The sequence below is a fragment of the Papaver somniferum genome, chromosome 3 (genome assembly GCF_003573695.1).
Source record: "Papaver somniferum cultivar HN1 chromosome 3, ASM357369v1, whole genome shotgun sequence".
Classification (NCBI taxonomy): Eukaryota; Viridiplantae; Streptophyta; class Magnoliopsida; order Ranunculales; family Papaveraceae; genus Papaver; species Papaver somniferum.
Window position 1 is genome coordinate 104,578,642 of NC_039360.1, and position 24,367 is coordinate 104,603,008.

The 24,367-nt window shown below is 36.2% G+C and overlaps 1 long non-coding RNA gene across 1 annotated transcript; it reads left to right on the forward strand.

The window, feature by feature from the left end:
• The first annotated feature begins 22,232 nt into the window (after positions 1 to 22,232).
• On the forward strand, positions 22,233 to 23,555 carry LOC113361531. Its single transcript, XR_003365167.1, has 2 exons — positions 22,233 to 22,431; positions 23,219 to 23,555. It is a non-coding gene; the product is annotated as an uncharacterized LOC113361531 (long non-coding RNA).
• Positions 23,556 to 24,367: the final 812 nt, after the last annotated feature.

A 24,367-nucleotide genomic window follows, 5' to 3' on the forward strand; every position in this document is an offset into this window, starting at 1 on the left:
GACTGTACACATACCAGTTTGTTATAGGTCCGGAGCCACAATATATGTACCTAATACACGTACCGTCGTAGCTATAGTTCGGCAACAACTCTTGGTACACATACCCAATATGGATACAAAAAAGTTATGTTGACTCGTGAACTCAGGAAGGTACACATACCCGGTATAGATACCAAAATTTCTTGAACTGTTTTTGTCTTAATGGTATACAAACCCGGTACACGTACCATGACAAAAATAACTCACAAAACTGGAAGTAAGTACACGTACTTACCCCGTCGAATATTTTCATATGCATCAGAATTATTCATATGAGATAATCAATATTTGAATAACTCTCTAAAACACCTCTAGACATATTTGATCATATTATAACCTATGGTTGTGAATGAAGATTAAAATCTATAAGTGTTATGAAATTTTTAAGCTTATAGTTCGTCTGGCTAGTTTCGGCTAACCTTTCATGAACAAGTCATCATACACGGTTCGGTTATGGTTCATCCTAACAAGAGTGTATATTTTATTATGTTTATCTCAAGTCGAATTTTAATCTAACAGTGGAAAAAGATTGCTTGATTCCAAAGCTTCCTTAGCTTAAATCTAAAGCAACTTTCGGTAACCTCAAGAAACTAGGAATTTTGAATCCCTGACACTCTTCTTGTGTGTCCTAGTTGTAAACTAGAGTCGTCCTATCCTTTAAACCTTTTTAGGTTTAGCGACTAAAAAGACTTCACTTAGGGATTCGTGAAGCCAGGTCCGACTATCTTTATCTTGATATTTTGCGTATCCGGATCTTGTTACTGATTATTGAGTCTCACTCCGATCAGAAAAGATAAATATAAATCGCAAAGTTCTTCGTCTCAAACTTCGTGATTCCACAAGTATATTCCTCTATAACGATTCTATTTTGAAATCGGAGTAGGTTTTACTTGTGAGCTGAATAATAATCTAGGCTGCTCTTTATGAGTCGTAAGTAATGGATTTTGAGGTTTGATATACCTAGTCTACTACAAATGATTTCCTATCTCATCTTGGTCTAACGATCAAAATAAAAATCACATAAAGGCTTTTCTGTGGGAGGCAGATTGGTTTAAATTCTTCACTTAGGTTGAAGCAAATCTTACAATGTAAAGGAACTCAGTTAAGGGAATATATTACGCTGAGTCTTGCAAGATTCAAGAGGCGTAAGGAGCGCGACTGTAACTGAATTACTGTGACAGTGGATTCGGTCTCAACTACATTCCAGTTCGAAGTTTTGATAGTAGGATAGAGTCTGTTGCGGCTTAATACAGTTTGGTGTTCAAGTCTGGACAAGGTCCCAGAGTTTCTCTGCATTTGCGGTTTCCTCGTTAACAAAATTTCCGGTGTATGTGTTATTTCTTTTCCATATTATATTGTTTGTTTATTAATTGAAATATCTTATGTTATACGTAAAATCAATCAAAGTAGATACGTCCATCTTAATTGTTGGATACGACTTGATTGATCTTGCGAGAGAAAGAGATATTAACTCTTAATATAATTCCTGATTGAGATTCATTAAGTTGTAACTCTCAGAGTTGTATTTTGGTCTTGTCCATACAGGTTGCCTACGGAAAAGTTGGTGGTGTATATTGGTACCCCCGCATTTTCAATAGAGAAGGAAAACACGCGGTAGACCTAATACGTTTGTTTGAAATGCTAAATGAATTTGTATTTACGTACTAACACGTCTCCTGTTGATTTTCATTATGCCAAGTGTTTGAGACTTACCTCAAAGGATAAATCCATAGTTGATTCTTCCAAATCCAGAGTAGATAAACTTATGTCGCCGGTTTTTGATGACACGGTCTATGTACATACTAATGGTTTCATGTAGAATCTGAGTTGGAGCTTACCAGAAATCTAAAAAAGGCTGTTGAGATTATTTATTTTCAAGCATTTACAATCATAGATTTGGAAAAAGAAAAGGCTTGGTATATTGATGAATTTCAACAGTCTCTAGATAAAGAACGTGATCTCTTTGACATGATCAAATCCTTCATTCACGATATCAAGAAACTAACATGTACCGAGAAAAGGTTAGCATACTTGAATATACTGTCAAGAAAGACTTGATAATAGAGCAACATCTATTTGAGAGTTATTCATCGAAAATTAATGCACTCTGTGTTGAAAAAGAAAAGGTCGAATCTATCTCCTCTTACCCCAAGAAAAATATGGATTCTGAAAAAGATTAATTCTGTTTTCATAAGTAATGAATTCTCAAAACCTGATGTTATCTCTGAATCTTCAAAGATATTACCTAGTATTGAGAATGTCATCTTATGCAAAGAATCTAGTAAAGAGGGATTGTGTAAAAAACCAGTAACGAAGAATGCTTCGGGTAAAGATCATGAATCGATAATGTTTTCTGATAATCCACGTGTTTGTTCACACTGCGGAAAAATAGGTCGCATTGAATTGCTTTTGTCGGAAGAAACATATTACCAAACTTAAAAACTGCTTATCTTTTGAATTGAAGAAGTCAAAAATATGTCAGCAACTTCAATGGATCTTAATTACGTATAAAATCTGGAAACTTATGAGAAGAAATCCTCTTGAAATTTTTATAAGACCAGATACTCTCACTTTGATGTGTCCAATAACACTCATAGCATCAGACTTCCTATTGATAAAGAGGGTATGTCCGGTAGATCCATATCTAAGAAATGGGTTCCCAGTAATCCCATTTTCTTGAACGGATTTCAAGACTTTCCACTTTGAAAAAATCATCATCTGAAGAACAATCAAGTGTCTTCAATCGGTCAAGAAAACTAGAGAGCTCGTCAAGTTTCTTTTTAACAGAAGAAATAAGATCTGAATCTTCGACAGGGAAACGAACTAGAATGAAGTCGAGAAAAATAAATCATTACAAGAAAAATAACCTCAATGTATCCCCTTGTGATATAACTAGTGAGATTGTGTCCCACTTTGTTACCTCATGGTTTATCATTTCTCCTTGGAATTAATGTGAGAGTTACAAGGGTTATTCTCATATCAACATTGGTATGAATGATATTGAGGTTGCTCAAGTCTTGAGTAGATAGTTTTAATCACTTTTTGTGATACATCTCGTTTACAAAAGTAACATATAATATTGAAGTTGAGCCTGGCTCCTTCATGTTTCATTAAAAATTATGTCATTACCTCTTGCTAAAATAAGTATCAATGGTTCATGTGCTCTAAAGATTGTATCTCCTTTGAAAATCATTATTTATCGAACTAGAAATTCATTCCTTATATTTAGATAGATTGAATGCTATTTAAGAAAATTTTCGTGTGAAAAGTACCTTCTAAATTATCCCTTAATATGTGAACTCAACACACGAACTTAGGTTTGCTCACTGATTAAAGATTTTTCGTGGTTGTAGTAATGAGGTTCAAACTCTCGGACTTGTGAAGGATAATTTTTTAGACTTAATAAATAATTATACAAAAATATTAACAGTTTGGGCGAGAGGTAACCAAAACACTAGATTCCACTATTATGCAAAATTGATTGATAAATATTTCAAAACTCTATTCTATTCTTAAGTCCTCTTTTATCTTTAATTCACTATCAATCATACAAATTCTCAAATTTTATCTGTAAACTTTAAGCATAGATTATCAAGAGATTTAACCAAGTATAACCTATCAAACTGAATAACAAATAATTAAGACAATCATTAAAATAATTTAAAACTCTGCAAAAGCAGCGATTAGGTGAATTATATAATTAAATGAAATAGTTACCCATTTATGTTGCGTGAATAGCTTCCTCCATTGCCTTGGTTACGAGGGAATTAGTCGCTTATCATATTGGAAAACCTCTCAAAGAATTTCATTGATGCTCAAAAGTGTTTTACAATGAAGAGAAAGATAAGTAAATAGTATTAAACAGGATTCTGCGACCCACAGAAGGCGTCCAAAATAAACGACACAGAACAGGTGCTATTGTTACTGAATCTCTAAGACCCACACCTACGACCCATGCCTGTGAGTCTCTTTCACTGTTGGTAAACGACTGCTGCTGCAGGTCCGTTCTTCGTGTTCTTCATCTTCATCAATGGCAGCAGCAGAGAGAAATCATGGTTCTCGATTCTGCAGCGTTCCTTCTCTCCTCCCAACTCTCGACAGACCTTCTAATCGACCCAAGGAGTTAATTTAAACCCAACAACAGCATTTAATCCCTCGCAATAACTCCATATAATTCTCATTTACTCGGGAATTTTTTTTTTTTATTTTCTTCACTGTCAGCCAAGATACGATCTTTTCCACCTCTTCTGCCTGCGCAAATGAGTTGTAATACTTCCATAAGCCACATACAAACTTTATAAGAGAAGATATCTTCCCCTGTTTGTCCACAAACTTTCCAAATTTAGCTCACAGTGCACCCGATAATATCTTCCCCTGTTTAACTTTGATTTCTTCCCACGGCTTACTTGGCCCATTTTGCTCGATCAAACTGCTTGTACTAACTCTGTCCTGTGAATTCAAGCCCAGCCCAATTGATTTCAGGTGTTGAATCTCGCAAAAACATGTCCAAAAATTCAACTCCAAATCATGCAGACGATAATTAAGTTTCCCGCCAATTTTGGAATTTGAATTTGGGAAGAAAACTGGCCTCCCCCTAATCCTGTACGGGTGTCCCTTTAGCAATTTGGGCTGAAATAGTAATTCTTGGGTGGAAATAGTAATTTTTCTGGGTTCCTCCGGGACATTTCTGGGACGTTTCCGGTGCATTTCTGGGGTGCCTTTAGTACTTTTCTCCGGGGTGTAAATCATCACTTTTTGAGCAACTCTTTCCACAGAAGGGTATTTTCTCCAAAAACACCTAAACAAACATAAAAACACCGTAATAAGAACAAATGGGTATTAACAAAATACACAAAAGAGATGAAAATAGACACATAAATGTGTCTATCAAATACCCCCAAACTTATTATTTGCTAGTCCTCGAGCAAATTTTATTCTTGAAAAGTGACCGAGTTAATCTCGGGTGGGTTTATCAGAGGTGTACCCACAAAAACCAATACTCCAGACCCTAGCTATCTACGCAAAAATCTTGGAAAGCACTAAAGAACCTCCTTGGTTGGCATACAAATATTGACTCTAAGAGGAAGAACCCTGATGCGAAATTCCAATTGTTGTACACGAGTTTGCACTCAAGCATACTAAAATTAATATAAGTGACAGAGCTCTACTAAGATAGTTTCACAATGGACATCATACTCGGAGTCAGACTAATCACATGAAAAGATTAAGAAGATGGAAAAAGAAAAATGTAGATGGTTGAAAAGTGAACGGTGTTTCCCATATCTGTCTGAAGGCCTCTGCCAAGATGAACCTATCCTAATGGACTGAGATATCGGTCTGACTAATATCAACACAACTGGCATATACAAGGGAACCAGTGGTCAATAACTTAAATCTAGATCAACAAACTGGCAAATACAAGGGAACCAGCAGTTGACTACACATAACAATAACCATTTTTTTTAACTTAACGGCATGAATAGATCTTTTTGATCCAAGCGCATGCTTCTTGTCAGCAGATTACACGATAGTTCCCACGGGTCCTGCATTCCACGCTTGCTTAAGCGACGGAAACAGGGAGAACACACACATATTGCTATCCAAGTGTTAGTATTTATTCCGATTGGTCTACTGGTCTGGTCTTTTTTTTTTTTTTTTTTTGAAAAGGTAACTCAGTCACTCTATTTCACCCTAGCAAAGGTAACAACTTGAATCGTGTGCCCCACCAAATCACTTGAAATCAAAGAAAACTAAAAATAGAAAGTGAAAAGGACTCGACGAGATATGACGAAACTATCATGTTAATTCTAACACCTGAGCTCTGTGCTTTTATGAATAGACTCTATAGATGTTTCCATCTAGTCAGATTGGTTCCTCAACTCCTAAAACAAAAATGTTTCCATCCACTTATATTGGTTAGTGCTATCCTTAATAGGCGTAAATTTTTAGGCTCTGGAGTTTATTTATTGCAACTTAAAACTAACAAAAAGTTTCTTCCCCACCCCCAAACTTAAATCTAACATTGTCCTCAATGTTCTAAAGATAAAATTAAAAGCATGAACAAGGAGAAACTGTTACCACTTGAAGAAAAAGAGTTAAGGAAAGATATTACCATATTGCATGAGATTGGGTTACCTCCCAAGAAGTGCTAAGTTTAAAGTCTTCAGCCAGACATCGGAAGGAATTAGTCACCTCATAGAATCATATAGAAGTAATCGGAATAACTGTGGGTCATCTGGATCAAAAAGTATTACCCACAAGAAGAGGAAACTGCAACGGACCAAAAAGATGCCGAACATACCCTTGTTTAAGACAACTACATCTAGTTGTGGCTCAGGTTCAGGTTCTATAACTGGGTCTAGATAACAGGTTTTCATCGGTTGGATTTCCTCAAAGCTAAGATCCGGTTCAGGTATTAGAGTCTGGAAAAACTCAACTAAGAACTTATAAGCACATAACAACAACCTGAATAACTGGGGATCCTCTAAGTCAATCAGATTTGACTCACACAGCTGACCACAATGAAAGAGGTGGTCTTCCTTAAGAAAATGTGTCGACCCTAATATCCTAAAGTGATTAGGTTTAGTCTCAAAACTTAATAACCGACACATCTTAAAATCAAAAGTTCCCACAATTGGTTGAAAAGTTTTTGGTGGGAAAACAAAGTCAATCTTGGTATCATAGCCTGGGTTAACCACATCAACCAGAGGATGGGTTTCTAACAACTGAGCTTCTTTCTGGACATCATTAGGTTCGGGAAAACGTGTACGAAGATAATCTAGTAAGATGGTTGAGGCACAAATGTCAAGTCCTACAGGAGGGTACTTACTAAGAGTTAAAACACACGGAGAATGATAATCACCCCCAAACTTAGAGTTTTCTGTGTCTCTAGAAAGATTAGTCACAACTTCCCTAATTTCTAGGTCATCAGATTCCTGGAAATGGTCAATAGATTCTTCTAAGTTGGGTTCATCCTCACTCATTTCTACGAGTTTATCATCTTCTAAGACTAGTGTTTCTAAATCGCTAGATTCTAAAACAGTATTCTCAGGGTAAACTCTTTCCTCTAAACCATCATCACAATCATATAAAGGATTATCAGCGAAAGGCTCATAAACTAAGGTTTTAATCATAGTTACCTCTTCCGATTCACTAACAGGCACATCAAATAATGGATTATCCAACATACTGCAGGCTAAAGGATCATGAACTACATCGTCTAAAACGGTGGTATCTCTAGTTAGATCCACATCCTTTTGAATAGGTGAATAATCATTAAAATTATTGGGATCTGAACCAGAAATAATATTATCATTATGAAGCTCAAATGGAGTAACTAGTTCCGGATCACTATGCCTACAAATGTATGATTCTTCATCAATATTATCTTCATCATAATCATCATGAACCTCATCTAAAGTAGTGTCTTTTATTCTAACCTCGTCCTCTAGATTGGGCAAATATTCACTATTGATATCAAGGGTAGAATTGGAAACACTATATTGGAAATTAAGACTATCTTGAGCAGTTCTGTTTTGGGCCTCGAATAAAATCTTTTGAATCGACTCACATGACTTCCTTATGGTATCGTGTATAGAAGGTTCACTCATGGGTGCATTTTGTTTATTCATTTCTAACACAAACCTATTTGTATTCTCAGTTAATTGTTTGAGAGACTCTTCTAGAGGAAGAACAGGTTCAGAAGGATCATAATAGGGACTAGTTTTCAATAGTTTGATTGTATCCTCTAGAGACGAAGAACTAGTACTATAATCTTCTTGCTCGTAAGACTGATGCATGTGTGGATAGTAATTGGGCTTACCATGGTATGACCCATATCCTTCCAAAGGATGGCATTCCCAACCACTATTCCCAACATGGTCATAAAAATGATGATGTCCATATTCAAATTCAGGTCGATACTCATTGTATTGGCTTCTATCATACCAGTTCGACATTCTTAATTGCAAGGGAATTCTACACAACACAAACAAGGCCGACTCGACTCCACCAAAGCAAACCTAAAGATTTCTAGCAAACAAAAAGCATGATGGCTCCACTTAGATTGTTTCTAGACCAGCTTCTATCTTTCGAAAGGGAATTCGTTGCAATTTGAGCAAACCCCTCTGGAATCAATCCGAGTCAAAATAAGTTGAACTGAGGCGAGGGAAGCTCAGTGGAGCTTTGATACCCAAGGCCTCACCGCTATCACAAGGCGGCGCAGTCACGCATTCAACTCACAGAAACCATCATGAACTTTGAAGTGTGCTTAAAGAGCAACCAATATTTTTCGAACGAGTTTCCTATTAAGCTCGTTACCCTATCGGTCTCGTTCTATTCCAAATTTTAAGCTTGGGTTCGCGTTAGGTTTCGTTTTCCTAAGGCGGGCAAGAAGGGAGCGGTGATGAAATCCGAACCCTTATCTTGTATTGGCCAGGCCTTTCCCTTTACTAGGAATTTAAAAAAAAAAGTCCAAATTCGTCCTCAATCAATGAATCACCTTAAGGAATGCAGTAACTCGCTTACAGGAGATTCGCGAGTGTTTCGATGGACTTACCTCCCGTACCAGACAGGGGATGAACCGTTGAAGTCGACTCGGGCCACGACTCCTATGTCATGTACGAACCCGAGGGGCCGAGACGATATAGTAATCGTCGTCCTTCCCTGCACACAGTTTATATATATATTTTTTTTTATTAATAATAAGACCCTTCCGTAGGGTTAAAAAAATGTCCAAAAATCCAGAATAAAGTCCAAATAAAAAGTCCAAAAAAATTACAAAAATGATGAAAAAAAGCCTATTTACAAATTCTAAAATAAATAAATAAAAGCTATATACAAAAAAAAATAAAAAAATAATAATAATAAATATTAAATCCTAAAAAAGAAAATTATGTCTTTTTTTTTCCTTCTCCCTTAGCTTTTAGCTTTTAGCTTTAAGCTTTTTGTTCCCAAGTCCTTAGTATTCCACTTCGAGCCTGTAAATCAAAGACACAAAACGAAACGTAAAAAGGAACAAATAAAATAATAAAAAATAATAAAAACCTAAAAATTCTACCTAAGCACAAATCGCATCGGCGGCGCCAAAATGATTAAAGATTTTTCGTGGTTGTAGTAATGAGGTTCAAACTCTCGGACTTGTGAAGGATAATTTTTTAGACTTAATAAATAATTATACAAAAATATTAACAGTTTGGGCGAGAGGTAACCAAAACACTAGATTCCACTATTATGCAAAATTGATTGATAAATATTTCAAAACTCTATTCTATTCTTAAGTCCTCTTTTATCTTTAATTCACTATCAATCATACAAATTCTCAAATTTTATCTGTAAACTTTAAGCATAGATTATCAAGAGATTTAACCAAGTATAACCTATCAAACTGAATAACAAATAATTAAGACAATCATTCAAATAATTTAAAACTCTGCAAAAGCAGCGATTAGGTGAATTATATAATTAAATGAAATAGTTACCCATTTATGTTGCGTGAATAGCTTCCTCCATTGCCTTGGTTACGAGGGAATTAGTCGCTTATCGTATTGGAAAACCTCTCAAAAAATTTCATTGATGCTCAAAAGTGTTTTACAATGAAGAGAAAGATAAGTAAATAGTATTAAACAGGATTCTGCGACCCACAGAAGGCGTCCAAAATAAACGACACAGAACAGGTGCTATTGTTACTGAATCTCTAAGACCCACACCTACGACCCATGCCTGTGAGTCTCTTTCACTGTTGGTAAACGACTGCTGCTGCAGGTCCGTTCTTCGTGTTCTTCATCTTCATCAATGGCAGCAGCAGAGAGAAATCATGGTTCTCGATTCTGCAGCGTTCCTTCTCTCCTCCCAACTCTCGACAGACCTTCTAATCGACCCAAGGAGTTAATTTAAACCCAACAGCAGCATTTAATCCCTCGCAATAACTCCATATAATTCTCATTTACTCGGGAATTTTTTTTTTTTATTTTCTTCACTATCAGCCAAGATACGATCTTTTCCACCTCTTCTGCCTGCGCAAATGAGTTGTAATACTTCCATAAGCCACATATAAACTTTATAAGAGAAGATATCTTCCCCTGTTTGTCCACAAACTTTCCAAATTTAGCTCACAGTGCACCCGATAATATCTTCCCCTGTTTAACTTTGATTTCCTCCCACGGCTTACTTCGCCCATTTTGCTCGATCAAACTGCTTGTACTAACTCTGTCCTGTGAATTCAAGCCCAGCCCAATTGATTTCAGGTGTTGAATCTCGCAAAAACATGTCCAAAAATTCAACTCCAAATCATGCAGACGATAATTAAGTTTCCCGCCAATTTTGGAATTTGAATTTGGGAAGAAAACTGGCCTCCCCCTAATCCTGTACGGGTGTCCCTTTAGCAATTTGGGCTGAAATAGTAATTCTTGGGTGGAAATAGTAATTTTTCTGGGTTCCTCCGGGATATTTCTGGGACGTTTCCGGTGCATTTCTGGGGTGCCTTTAGTACTTTTCTCCGGGGTGTAAATCATCACTTTTTGAGCAACTCTTTCCACAGAAGGGTATTTTCTCCAAAAACACCTAAACAAACATAAAAACACCGTAATAAGAACAAATGGGTACTAAAAAAATACACAAAAGAGATGAAAATAGACACATAAATGTGTCTATCACTCATCAGTTCACGTATCTTAAATAGGGTTAAGAGTAAGCCATCTATAAATAAGGTCAAAAGTGAAAAAGTGGGGGTACAACAACCACACCCAATATTTCGCTTAGCAATCTGTATGGACAAACTCCAACATACATTCTAGAGACTCAACTAGACAGTTAGACTCAATCTAGATAAAAAGTATATCAAAGAGTTTTTATCTCAATCTCTTGATTTGATATATACTCAAGCAAATAAAAATCTGCGAGTCTTTACCAAATACTAGAGAGATAACTTGGATGGTACCAAAGACCAACATCCAAGTGTCAATCTATTTAAATCAACAACCAAAAGGTCGGATATTCTAATTGATTGAACAACGCACAACCTGTGATATTTCAATTATATGACAAAATATAATGCGGAAAAGAAATAACACAGACACCAGAATTTTGTTAACGAGGAAACCGCAAATGCAGAAAAACCCCGGGACCTAGTCCAGATTGAACACACATTGTATTAAGCCACTACAGACACTAGCCTACTCCAAACTAACTTCGGTCTGGACTGTAGTTGAACCCCAATCAATCTCACACTGATCCAAGGTACAGTTATGCTCATACGTCTCTGATCCCAGCAGGATGCTACGCACTTGATTCCCTTAGCTGATCTCACCCACAACTAAGAGTTGCTACGACCCAAAGTCGAAGACTTTAATAAATAAATTTGTATTACACAGAAAAGTCTACGGTAATAGATAAATCTGTCTCCCACGAATATACCTACGAGTTTTGTTCCGTATTTTGATAAATCAAGGTGAACAGGAACCAATTGATCAACCATACTTATATTCCCGAAGAACAACCTACTATTATCAATCACCTCACAATAATCCTAATCGACGCAGAGAAAAAAAAAGATATTGTGGAATCACAAAAGATGAGACGAAGTGTTTGTGATTACTTTTCTATCTTGCCTATCGGAGATATAACTCTCGAGCCAATTATTACAATTGTACTCATAACGATAGAAGATGCAAGATCAGATCACACAACTACAAGAAAAGTAGTATCGGTCTGGCTTCACAATCCCAATGAAGTCTTTAAGTCGTTAACCTGGTTTTAGAAGAAGAAACCAAAGGTTAAAGGAGAATCGACTCTATCTATGCAACTAGTATCACACGTAAGGTGTGTGGATTAGGTTTCCCAATTGCTAGAGTTCTCCTTTATATTGTTTTTAAAATCAGGGTTTGCAATCAATGTTAGCTTGGTAACAAAGCATTCAATATTCACCGTTAGATGAAAACCTGATTAGATTCAAGCTAATATTTCTCAACTGTTGGATCGAAAACTTAGCTTGTTACACACAAATGAAATGTCCAATTTTGGGTTTACGAACCATTCCCAAACATTAACATTTGTTGGTTCAACAATAGTTAACCAAATGGTTAGCCATATGATCACTTTCATATCCACCATATTCTTCTTCACCATAACTAGTTCAAATGACTCAAATGAACTAGTTAGAGAGTTGTTAAATTGCTTAGATCTTATGTAACTACACAAGACACAATCGAAGAAAAAACGGTTTGATTCACTCGAATCGGTTCATGAACTTTATAGCCACGGTTTGCAAAAGCATTCCTTAGTTTATATAAACATGAGTTCAAGAACAATCGATTTTAGATATAATCTGTTCAAGTTCGCGGACTGGGTTCACGAACTTAAGCTCACGGAAGGAGTTCACAAACTCCAGCAGAAATTCTCGGGTCGAGAACTTCTGCCAGTTCGCGGACTGAGTTCACGGACTTGGCTCACGCCACATTCCGTTTCTCTTGATCAACAAAGTTCGCAAACTTTGGTTCAAGGAATAAGGAATTATACATATATGTGTTTCCACAACAATGCTTATATCCTACCAATGGTTATGTAATCTAAAATCTCATTTCAATCATTGAAACATTCTCAGAGGACGTTATATAACCGTTATTCACAGACCATTTTTCATCGGCGCAATTTCCAAAGTGATTGAAACATAACATGACATTCGTCACTAGGTAAAGATGAATTTGGATAAAGCGAAAGCTTACCAACACATATTTCGAGAAATAGATAGGCGAGTTAAACTCGGATCGAAATAACAAATGTGTATAATAAAATTCTATACATCAGCACGACTTTTGTCTCAAGAGTAGGAGATAGAGTAGATAGACTTTTGAGTGACAGATAAGTTCAAGTCTCCACATACCTTTTAGTCAATGAAGATCCACCAGTTCCTTGAGTAGTCCTTCGTCTTGTATGATGATTGCCATGGAGTCTTGAGCTCAACTACACTTTCTATCCTAGTCCGAGACCTTTAGCTATGTAGGCTAGAAATCAAGACTTATAGTTTTGATCACTAACGTTGACAAACATGCTTGAGATAGCAACGCATGCGAGTTCGACCGAGCAATACTCTAACAATCTCCACCTTTGTCAATTTTAGTGACAAAACTATTAATACATATGGAATACAAAAAATAAATAAATAAACTTTTGTAGCTCCTATTCCACATGCCTAATCTTCAACATTACTCGAAATCTTCGTCACTTTCATGTACTCCAATGATCCCAAAGTTTGTAAGTTTAGTATCATCGTTTTTGAAAATCCGTAGCTATAACAACAAGAAAACAATAATCCTCAATCATTGTTATACAGTGTCATAGTATCATTACACAGCATTAAAGTCCAATTGTATCACAACTTCAATAACAATACTATGGTGATATGTATCACTCCTCCTTAGTCAATACTCCATATCACATGGAAACCACTCCCCCGTACATAATGATCCGAAAACCATATGTATTTGTAGTGTGAACTACATATTAATCCTCCCCCTTTTTGTCAATAAAATTGGCAAAGGTACAAGAACGGGATCCTAATGAAATTTCCGAAAGAGACATTTCTTGAACAAAAGAAAGCAAAAGTATATCATCTAATTTAGATGAAATCATAAAGCCGAAGCTAAATGCATTCATCAAGGAGTTTGTAAAGATACAAGATAACCCCTAAAATATTCCACAACCGCACTCCCCACAAAGATTTGGAAATTAAGCACAAGCTCAAAAGAACTATCCCCCATAAAATGTCATTCCCGAAAGAACAACTAGAGCGACCTTAATTTCGAAAGAAAAGAAGGATTTCTTTGGACATAACAAATCACATACAAGTATGAATTTGAATCCAAAATGTTCAATTAAACTAACCACAAGAGAACCCATGATTAATTTAATCGACAATTGCTCAACATAATTGAACTTATGGAGACTCAAAATATACAATTAGATTAATCACAAGAGAACCCATAATTAATCTAATCTAAATACACAATCAAACTAATCACAAAAGTAATCAATTCAATTGGTCGTGCTCGACATAAGAAAACTTACGGAGCAACAACTAAATAACCAAACAAGATGATTAATTTAGTTGAAAATGCTCGACATAAAGTACCTCACGGAACAACAACATAGTTAATCATAAAAAACAATCAACTTGGTCGTTCAAAGCTCAACATAAGACACTTTACGGAGCCTCACAGTAATACATAAAATATGGATCAGGGAAGATCAATTACTGCGTAATACACAAGGATTCATTCTATTTTCCATCACTATACGCATAACGATATTTAATAGTCATAATCCTTGCAAACAAAAGATTTTAACCCATCTTCCATCAATAATTGACATAATAGGCTTAACTTTTGTATTTGTCAAAAGTCTATTCATTCTTTTATCAATACATGCATATCGACATACAAAAGATTTTACTTTTGCAAAGGTATGGGATAGTCATAGTTCACGGACGCAAACACACATATCCCATAACAAATTTGCAATATATAAAACCGTAGAGATTAATACTGCAAATATCATCTTCCAAACAAATTTAGAATTTAAACCAATAAATCTAAAAACATGAAGATGAAAATGTTGGATATAGCTATGTGTAATCACAATAATGGCTATTCCAAACTCTAGTTATTCTTCCAATAAAAACAATAAAATAGAAGATTTACTAGACAAATAAAAGAAATCAACAAGCTAGGGAACAAAAGCAGACTCCAGTGCCATGGCCGAACACGAACTAAGGTCACATAGACGGTTCAGGATCCTCACGAGTCTTGGTGTCTTTGAGCTTGTGATTAGCAGCACCCATTGCATCTTCAGAGAAGAGATTCTCTTTGTGAAGATCATTGATGTGAGATTTTATGAGACCAAGGTCAGATGAAACCTTTTTCAACTCAGTTTTCAACACATCAAGACTTTTCAGAGTATCAACGAGCTGCAATTTTACTTCCTCAAAATACTTAAGAAAGTCATAGACCATTTCAGCAGAAATCATATCATCCTTCTCAACATTCTCATGAGTATTTGCATAGTAACACGAGGTATTGGGATGATTTTCATCTACAAGGGTCCTTTTCTTCTTCCCTTCGGATTCAAAACCAATACCTTTATCAAGAAAGCCTTTAGCAAAATCACACGATTGTGAAGAGGACGACATTCTTGATGAACCAAAATAACCTAGAGTACGCAAACGTGACTCAGAGGTTTGGTATTTATATGGTTTCTTAGGGAAGAAGACCTTTAGGGTTTGCAAACGGTTGACTCGTGATGGTAACCCGTGTACACATACGCATGGCCCATAAAGAATAAAACAACAAAAGAACTTTTGCTACATGAGAATCATAAATGGCTCAATAAATTCCTTACCACAGGAGTAATTTAGAGCACAAGTGTAGCAAACCACAAAGTTGCAAAATAATTTCAAAGAGAGAAACAATACAAGACAACACAATACTTCTTAGGCAATATTGTCTGCAAACACTAGCTTAGCTATAAACGATAAGAGGATAGCTCAACTAAGCAGAACACCAAATTTCCATAGTATACCTGATTTTTACACAACTTGCTCAATAGGATTTTCATGAGCAAGTTCTTAACCCTTGTGATTAATTTGCACAAGTATGAGCTCTGAGATCATTAAAAGAACTGTGTTTATGATCGAGTCTCTTTTTACTTCTGAATCTAGAAAGAGATCCCTTTTTATGTGAGAAATTATCATAAAACTTAATGTCGTCAAAATACGAGACATAGATAGAGTTCTTAGCAGAAGAATTTTGACTTGAGGAGGATAACAACCTGTCGACAATTTCTTTATATCCTTCAATCATCTCCATCAAGTTATTTCTCATATCATCAATTTTTCTTCTTTCTTCTGGAATTTTGTTCACATTAAGGGAAATGTTATTTCCAGAGGAAACGACATGATGTTTCCTTGGACGATTCTTGTTAAAACTCCTATTCTGCTTTAGAGCATTTGAGGAACTCATTGAACTGACCTTCATGGTAACATACACAGGGTAAGTACGAAAAACAACTGGTTTAGACATATGAATGTCAGTTACACCTTTGAGAATTAAGTCTAAGGTGTGTTGAAGTTGAACCAAGGAGGTTTTATTCAACCTAGAGTTTCTTTTTTGTTTAGCAGATCCTTTTGCATCACAAAAGAGGCATACTTTCTGATCACAAGTGTGATTAGGCAAGGTAGTCTTAACAACCTCGTTAGGAGATTTCTTCCTTCCATGTGATGTGGAATATCCTTGATCAATGGGAAATTAAGACACATTCTTTTTAACAGGAAGGGATTCCAATTTTAGTTCTGGAGTTGGAAAGTTTTCAGGCGTAGTAGAAGTGCTTGGTATATTAGACTGCTTAGGGCATCCTTGAATAGAGAGTTTAGTCAAGCGATGTTCAATTTCCAAAGCATCCTTTTTGAGGCTAGCCTCAAGAGTCATACGTGAAGAATGATCTTCAGTATTTTCTTTGAATTTGCAGTCTCTTATTACACCAAGCAGAACATCGACATGGTGTTTTAACCGATTAAATCTATCAGCTTGGATTCTAGCAAGATTTAGAATCAAGACACTCTCTTCAGCTGTTTCCCGTTCATTTAGAGAGATAGACTGTTTTGAAGGGTAATCGGAAATACTCATGTCGGAGCATGTCTGTCTTGTTGGAACACATGGTTCGTCTATATTCGAGATTGAGGAATCTTTCTCTTTAATAGAATTAGACAAGACATAGCCTTTATTTTTGGTGACGCGTTTATCAGAGATATTATCGTCCATCCTCAGATCGCTACAAACACAGACTTATAAGGTCTTAAACGTGTTTGCCAGCTCTGATACCAATTGAAAAAGTGGGGGTACAACAACCATACCCAATATTTCGCTTAGCAATCTGTATGGACAAACTCCAATATACTTTCTAGAGAATCAACTAGACAGTCAGACTCAATCTAGATAAAACGTATATCAAAGAGTGTTTATCTCAATCTCTCGATTTGATATATACTCAAGCAAATAGAAATCTGCGAGTCATTACCAAATACTAGAGAGATAACTTGGATGGTACCAAAGACCAATATCCAAGTGTCAATCAATTTAAATCAACAACCAAAAGGTCGGATATTCTAATTGATTGAACAACGCACAACCTGTGATATTTCAATTATATAACAAAATATAATGCGGAAAAAACCACAGAAACCAGAATTTTGTTAACGAGGAAACCGCAAATGCAGAAAACCCCGGGACCTAGTCCAGATTAAACACACAATCCTCTACTGATACTAGCCTACTCCAAACTAACTTCGGTATGGAATGTAGTTGAACCCAAATCAATATCACACTGATCCAAGGTACAGTTATGCTCCTACGTCTCTGATCCCAACAGGATGCTACATACTTGATTCCCTTAGCTGATCTCACCCACAACTAAGAGTTTCTATGACCCAAAGTCGAAGACTTTAATAAACAAATCTATATCACACAGAAAAGTCTACGGTAATAGATAAATCCGTCTCCCACGAATATACCTATGAGTTTTGTTCCGTCTTTTGATAAATCAAGGTGAACATGAACCAATTGATAAACCATACTTATATTCCCAAAGAACAACCTAGTATTATCAATCACCTCACAATAATCCTAATCGACACAGCGAAAAAAGATATTGTGGAATCACAAACGATGAGACGAAGTGTTTGTGATTACTTTTCTATATTTCCTATCGGAGATATAAATCTCGACCCAATTATTACAATTGTACTCGTAGCGATAGAAGATTCAAGATCAGATCGCACAACTACAAGAAAATTAGTATCGGTCTGGCTTCACAATCCCAGTGAAGTCTTTAAGTCGTTAACCTGGTTTTAGAAGAAGAAACCAAGGGTTAAAGGACAATCGATTCTATCTATGCAACTAGTATCACACGTAAGGTGTGGGGATTAGGTTTCCCAGTTGCTAGAGTTCTCCTTTATATAGTCTTTCATATCAGGGTTTGCAATCAATGTTAGATTGGTAACAAAGCATTCAATATTCACCGTTAGATGAAAACCTGATTAGATTCAAGCTAATATTTCTCAACTGTTGGATCGAAAACTTAGCTTGTTACACACAAATGAAATGTCCAATTTTGGGTTTACGAACCGTTCCCAAACATTAACATTTGTTGGTTCAACAATAGTTAACCAAATGGTTAGCCATATGATCACTTTCATATATACCATATTCTTCTTCACCATAACTAGTTCAAATGACTCAAATGAACTAGTTAGAGAGTTGTTCAATTGCTTAGATTTAATGTAACTACAAAAGACACAATAGAAGCAAAAACGGTTTGATTCACTCGAATCGGTTCATGAACTTTATAGCCACGGTTTGCAAAAGCATTCCTTAGTTTATATAAACATGAGTTCAAGAAAACCGATTTTAGATATAACCTGCTCAAGTTCGCGGACTGGGTTCGCAGACTTAAGCTCACGGAAGGAGTTCACAAACTCCAGCAGAAATTCTCGGGTCGAGAACTTCCACCAGTTCGCAGACTGAGTTCTCGGACTTGGCTCACGCTGAAAAAGCTGGGGTCTAACAACACCACCCAATATTTCGTTTAGCAATCTGTATGGACTAATCCGAAATACTTTCTAGAGAATCAACTAGACAGTCAGACTCAATCTAGGTAAAAGTATCTCAAAGAGTTAATATCTCTCTCTTGTTTTGATTTACTTAAGCTAATAGAAATCAGCGAAACCTAATCAAACACAAGGAATAACTTGGACGGTACCAAAGACCAATGTCCAAGGATCAATCAATGATAATCAAACAACCAAAGGTTGGATTATACCAATTGATGATCTATATACACAACCTGTATTATTTCAATTATAAAGATAAACAATATAATGCGGAAACTAAAATAACACAGACACCAGAAATTTTGTTAACGAGGAAACCGCAAATGCAGAAAAACCCTGGGACCTAGTCCAGATTGAATACACACTGTATTAAGCTTCTACAGACACTATCCTACTCCAAGCTAACTTCGGACTGGACTATAGTTGAACCCCAATCAGTCTCTCACTGATCCAAGGTATAGTTGTACTCCCTACGCCTCTGATCCCAGCAGGATACTGCACACTTGATTCCCTTAGCTGATCTCACCCGCAACTAAGAGTTGCTACGACCCAAAATCGCAGGCTTTAACAATAAAAAAATCTGTCTCACACAGATAAGTCTATCAAAGGATCAATCTGTCTCCCACAGAAAAACCCTAAAGTTTTTTTCCGTCTTTTGATAATAATCAAGGTGAACAGGAACCAATTGATAATCCGGTCTTATATTCCCGAAGAAAAGCCTAGATTAATCAATCACCTCACAACAATCTTAATCGTATGGTAGCGAAACAAGATGTCGTGGAATCACAAACAATGAGACGAAGGTGTTTGTGATTACTTTTTATATATTTCCTATCAGAGAAATCAAACAATCTATAGCCAATCAATATAATTGTACTATTACGATAGAAGATGCAAGATCAGATCACACAACTACGATAAAAGTAGTATCGGTCTGGCTTCATAATCCCAATGAATTCTTCAAGTTGTTAACCTGGTTTTAGAAGAAGAAAACCAAAGGTTAAAGGAGAACCGACTCTAGCACGCAAACTAGTAGCACAGTAAGGTGTGGGGATTCGTTTTGCAGAGTTGCTAGATGTCCTCTTATATAATCTTTCAAATCAGGGTTTCGCCTTAGTTACACATCAATCAATATCCACCGTTAGATGAAAACCTGATTTAGATTCAAGCTAATATTTCTCAACCGTTAGATCGAAAACTTAGCTTGTCATACACAAATGACTGTACGCTTCTAGGTTTGTAAACCGCACCCAAACGTGTACATTGTTGGTTCAACAATAGTTTACCAAAAAGGTTAACCATAAGAGCATTTCATACCAACCATGTTCTTATTCACCATAACTAGTTCAAATGACTCAAATGAACTAGTTAAGAGAGTTGTTCAATTGCAAGGAAATCTTATGTAACTACACAAGACATAATTGAAGCAAAGAGTATTTGATTCACAAGAATCGGTTCATGAACTTTAATAGCCACGGTTTGCAAAAGCATTCCTTAGTCTTTTAAGATTAAGATCGGAGATCATCTTTAGATATATAACCTTCTCAAGTTCGCAGACTAGGTTCGCGGACTTAAGACACCAGACAGAGTTTACAAACTCTAGCAGAAGTTCTCAGCTTTGAGAACTTCGTCGGTTCGCGGACTTGGCTCACGCAAGTAGTTTGTCAACTCCAATAGAAATTCTTGGGTTTGAGAACTTCGGCAGTTCGCGGACTGAGTTCGCGGACTTGACATTTGCCATACTTCCGGTTCTCTTGATCAACAAAGTTCGAGAACTTAGGTTCAAGGAATACATTGGTTATGTAATCTAAACTCTCATTCCAATCATTGAAACATTCTTAGAGGACGTTATATAGTTGTTACACCATTTCTCGTCAAAGCAATTTTCAAAGTGATTGAAACATTCATGACTTTCGTCACTAGGTAAAGATAAACTTGGTCGAAACGAAAATATTACCAACACATATTTCGAGATATAGATAGGCGAGGTATACTCGGCTCGAAATACCAAATGTGTATGATCTAGTATATATATATAACATACGACTTTTGTCTCAAAGAGTAGGAGATAGAATAAATAGACTTTTGAGTGACAGATAAGTTCAAGTCTCCACATACCTTTTTGTCGAGAAGTTCTACCGGTTCCTTGAGTAGTCCTTCTACTTGTATGATGAATCGCCATGAAGTCCTTGAGCTCAACTATACTTACTATCCTAGTCCGAGACTTAGCTATAAGATACTAGAAATCAAGACTTATAGTTTTGATCACTAACATTGACAAACATGCTTGAGATAGCAACGCATGCGAGTTCGACCGAGCAGTGCTCTAACAATCTCCCCCTTTGTCAATTTTAGTGACAAAACTATCAATACATATGGAATACAAAAAACATAATGAAACTTTAGTAGCTCCTATTCCACATGTCTAATCTTCAATATTCCTCGAAATCTTCGTCACTTCCAAGTACTCCAATGATCCCAAAGGTTGTAAGTTTAGCACCATCATTGTTGAAGATCCGTAGCTATAACAATGAGAAAGCATCGGTCTCGATCATTGTTATACATTGTCATAGTATTATTACACAGTGTCAAAGCTCAATTGTATCACAACTTCAACAATAATACTATGGTGATATGTATCACTCCCCCTTAGTCAATACTCCATCTCACATGAAAACCACTCCCCCTTACACAATGATCCGAAAACCATATGTATTTGTAGTGTGAACTACATATTAATTCTCCCCCTTTTTGTCAATAAAATTGGCAAAGGTACAAGAACGGGTTCATAATGAAATTTCCGTAATAGACATTTCATGACTGAGAGAAATAAACACACATCATCTTATTTAGATGCAATCATATAGCCGAAGCTAACAACATTCATCAAGGAGTTTAAAGATACAAGATAACCCCTCTAAAATTCCACAGCCGCACACCCCTCAAGATATGACCATTAAGCACAAGTTCAAAAGAACTCTCCCCCATTTGATGTCATTCTCGAAAGAACAACAACGAGCGACCTTAATTTCAAGAGAAAAGAAGGATTTTTATTGGACACCAAAACCATGAGAATGATTTTTATATCCAAAACTCAATAAAATTAATCATAAGTAAACCCATGATTAATTTAATCGGAATACATAATCAAATTAAACACAAAAGTGATCAATTTAATTCATTGTGCTCAACATAAGTAAACTTACGGAGCAACGACTAAGTTAACCATACAAGAGAGTGATTGGCTTAATCGTTCGTATACTCAACACAAGAGAAACCTGTGGAGTAATAACTAGGGGTGCACATGGACCCGCCCAAACCGTCCAAACCGGCCGACCCGATCTAAAAATGACCGAACCAACCCGAGCCCGATATAGTTAACGGCCCTGTACGGTAAATGCTTAAAAAGACCGAGCTATTTCCGGTCTTACTCGGTTGTATATAGTTACCGACCTACCTCACCTAGGACCGACCGATCTAAAAAGGCTAATAAAACCCTAATACCTACCTATAAATACTCATCACTTACCTTCTACCTTATTCTTCCATTTTTCTTTCTCCAGCAAAACCAGGGCTACAGTTTACAGAAGCGGCGACTCTGAAATCGTCTCAACTTCAACCTTTTTCTATCTACTTTTAGTCTACGACCCTGATCCTACATCGCCATCATCTCAAAGTGTTGCCGATTTTGGTTGACAAGTTGCTGATTTTTGTTGCCAATCAAATGAATTCTACAGGTAATGGAGAAGTTTGTTAATTGATTTTCATTAATTGATGTGCTGCTATTACTTATTAATGGGGTTTAATTTGGTTTTGATTTGATTGTTGATTGATTTTATCAATTTAATTTCTGTTATCAATGGGTTTTGATTTTAATTTTTTGATTGGTTTACATTAATTGAGAGGTACTCTTATTGATGGGGTTTTGTTTGATTTTTGTTTTGATTAATTATTATGTGTTTTGATTTCTCTTGTGGGTGGATTTTATTTCATTGCTTTGTTTGATTTCTTTTAAAGAACAATAGTTGTTGTGGTACTGTAGCGTAAGAAGACTAAATGATTCTAGATAGATGGTGGAAATGATTTTAGGAGTTGGAAATGTTGAGGTGATATTAGGCATGTTGTAGTCCATGGATTGGTAGTACTGTTCTATTATTGGTGTTTCTGAAGGTTAATGTAGGATTTATTGTGTCATGCATATATTGCTGGGTATTATTAGAATTTTTGTAGTTTAAAGAATCAAAGATCATTCCTTTGAATTGGAAAATAGCTATGTAGTTGTGGTGAAACTTTAGACGATTCTGATCTATATATGCTTGTTTATTTTACTCACTCTGCATATTTTTCTTATTGGAAACTCAATGATAAAATGAAATGGTATAATATGAAATCTGAAATTCTTATTGTATAGGCGATCATGTTACTGTTTTTGTTGTTGGTGGTACACAGATAGTTGTTTATGCTCTCCTGTTCTATTAACTTGTTTTTGTTTTTTTATCTAATTGAAGTCTACTTTTGATGTAGATGTCCTTGGACCTTTGACCATCTATGAGGAAAAATGAACATCAAAGTGCAGCTGGGGGAGTTAACAGTTGAAGGCTTTGTCAGACTCCAGTAGCCAACAGTTGAACAATTTCCTTGTGCCTTTGTTTCTTATTTGCCAATAAGTTCTCGGCTCGCAAGTCTTGCAGATTAGTTGATCAGTGATTTCATTTTAGGTTTTGGATTTCATTCATTTTCTAGTTCTACAGAGAGTAAAACTCTTGGAGGGTCTTTCATTATTCTTTGGTTCATTATAATTATTCTGCACAAAGATTCTAATTAATAATTTATTCAAAATAGTTTTATGGTTGTATTAGTAGACATGGATTTTATAACATCCGAATTTAGGGAATCTAGGACAGGGACACAAGTCCACAGATTTATTAACAGAACAATTGCCGGGTCGGACTGGTTAATCGGTTAACCCGATCCGAATCAGCTGATTCAAGTTCTGGTTGGTGAACCGGGAACCGAACTACACCGATCCGACACTGAATCGGTCGGTTTATAACCGACCCGAGCTGTAACTTTACTCCTAGTTGGGGCAACTTAAAAATTAACCAACGTGTATGGTTCTATGGTCGGTAGGGTACAACACCGAATCGAACGTTGTGCAGCCTTAGTAGTAACTAAATAACCAACAAGATGAATAATTTAGTTCTAATCAATGTAGTTAATATCGGATATCGGTTCATCTCGGCCGGGACCGATACACTGGTACGATTTTATATCGGGGATATTATCGTTGAAATATCGGTATAATATCGGTTCTAGTTTTAGAGACTATAATTTTATATTAAACATTTTCTCCACACATTTTCGGATAAGATATAATAGATAACATCAATTTTATCAAAAAAACAAAAGAGTAACTTTAGTAACTTGCTTCGAGAGCTACATGCACCTCTACTACCACCTGAAAGACTTTCTTCGCCAAAATTACCCTTAAACTTTATAGAAAACGACCAATACCGTCTCATATCGGGAAATGTAGGAAAATTTCGTATCGACCGATACAGCCGATATTATCGGGCGAATATCGTATCCCTGATATCCTTCTTATCGTATCGTTCTGGGCCGATATCCGAAATATCCCCGATATATCGGCCGATACGGCCGATATTGACTACA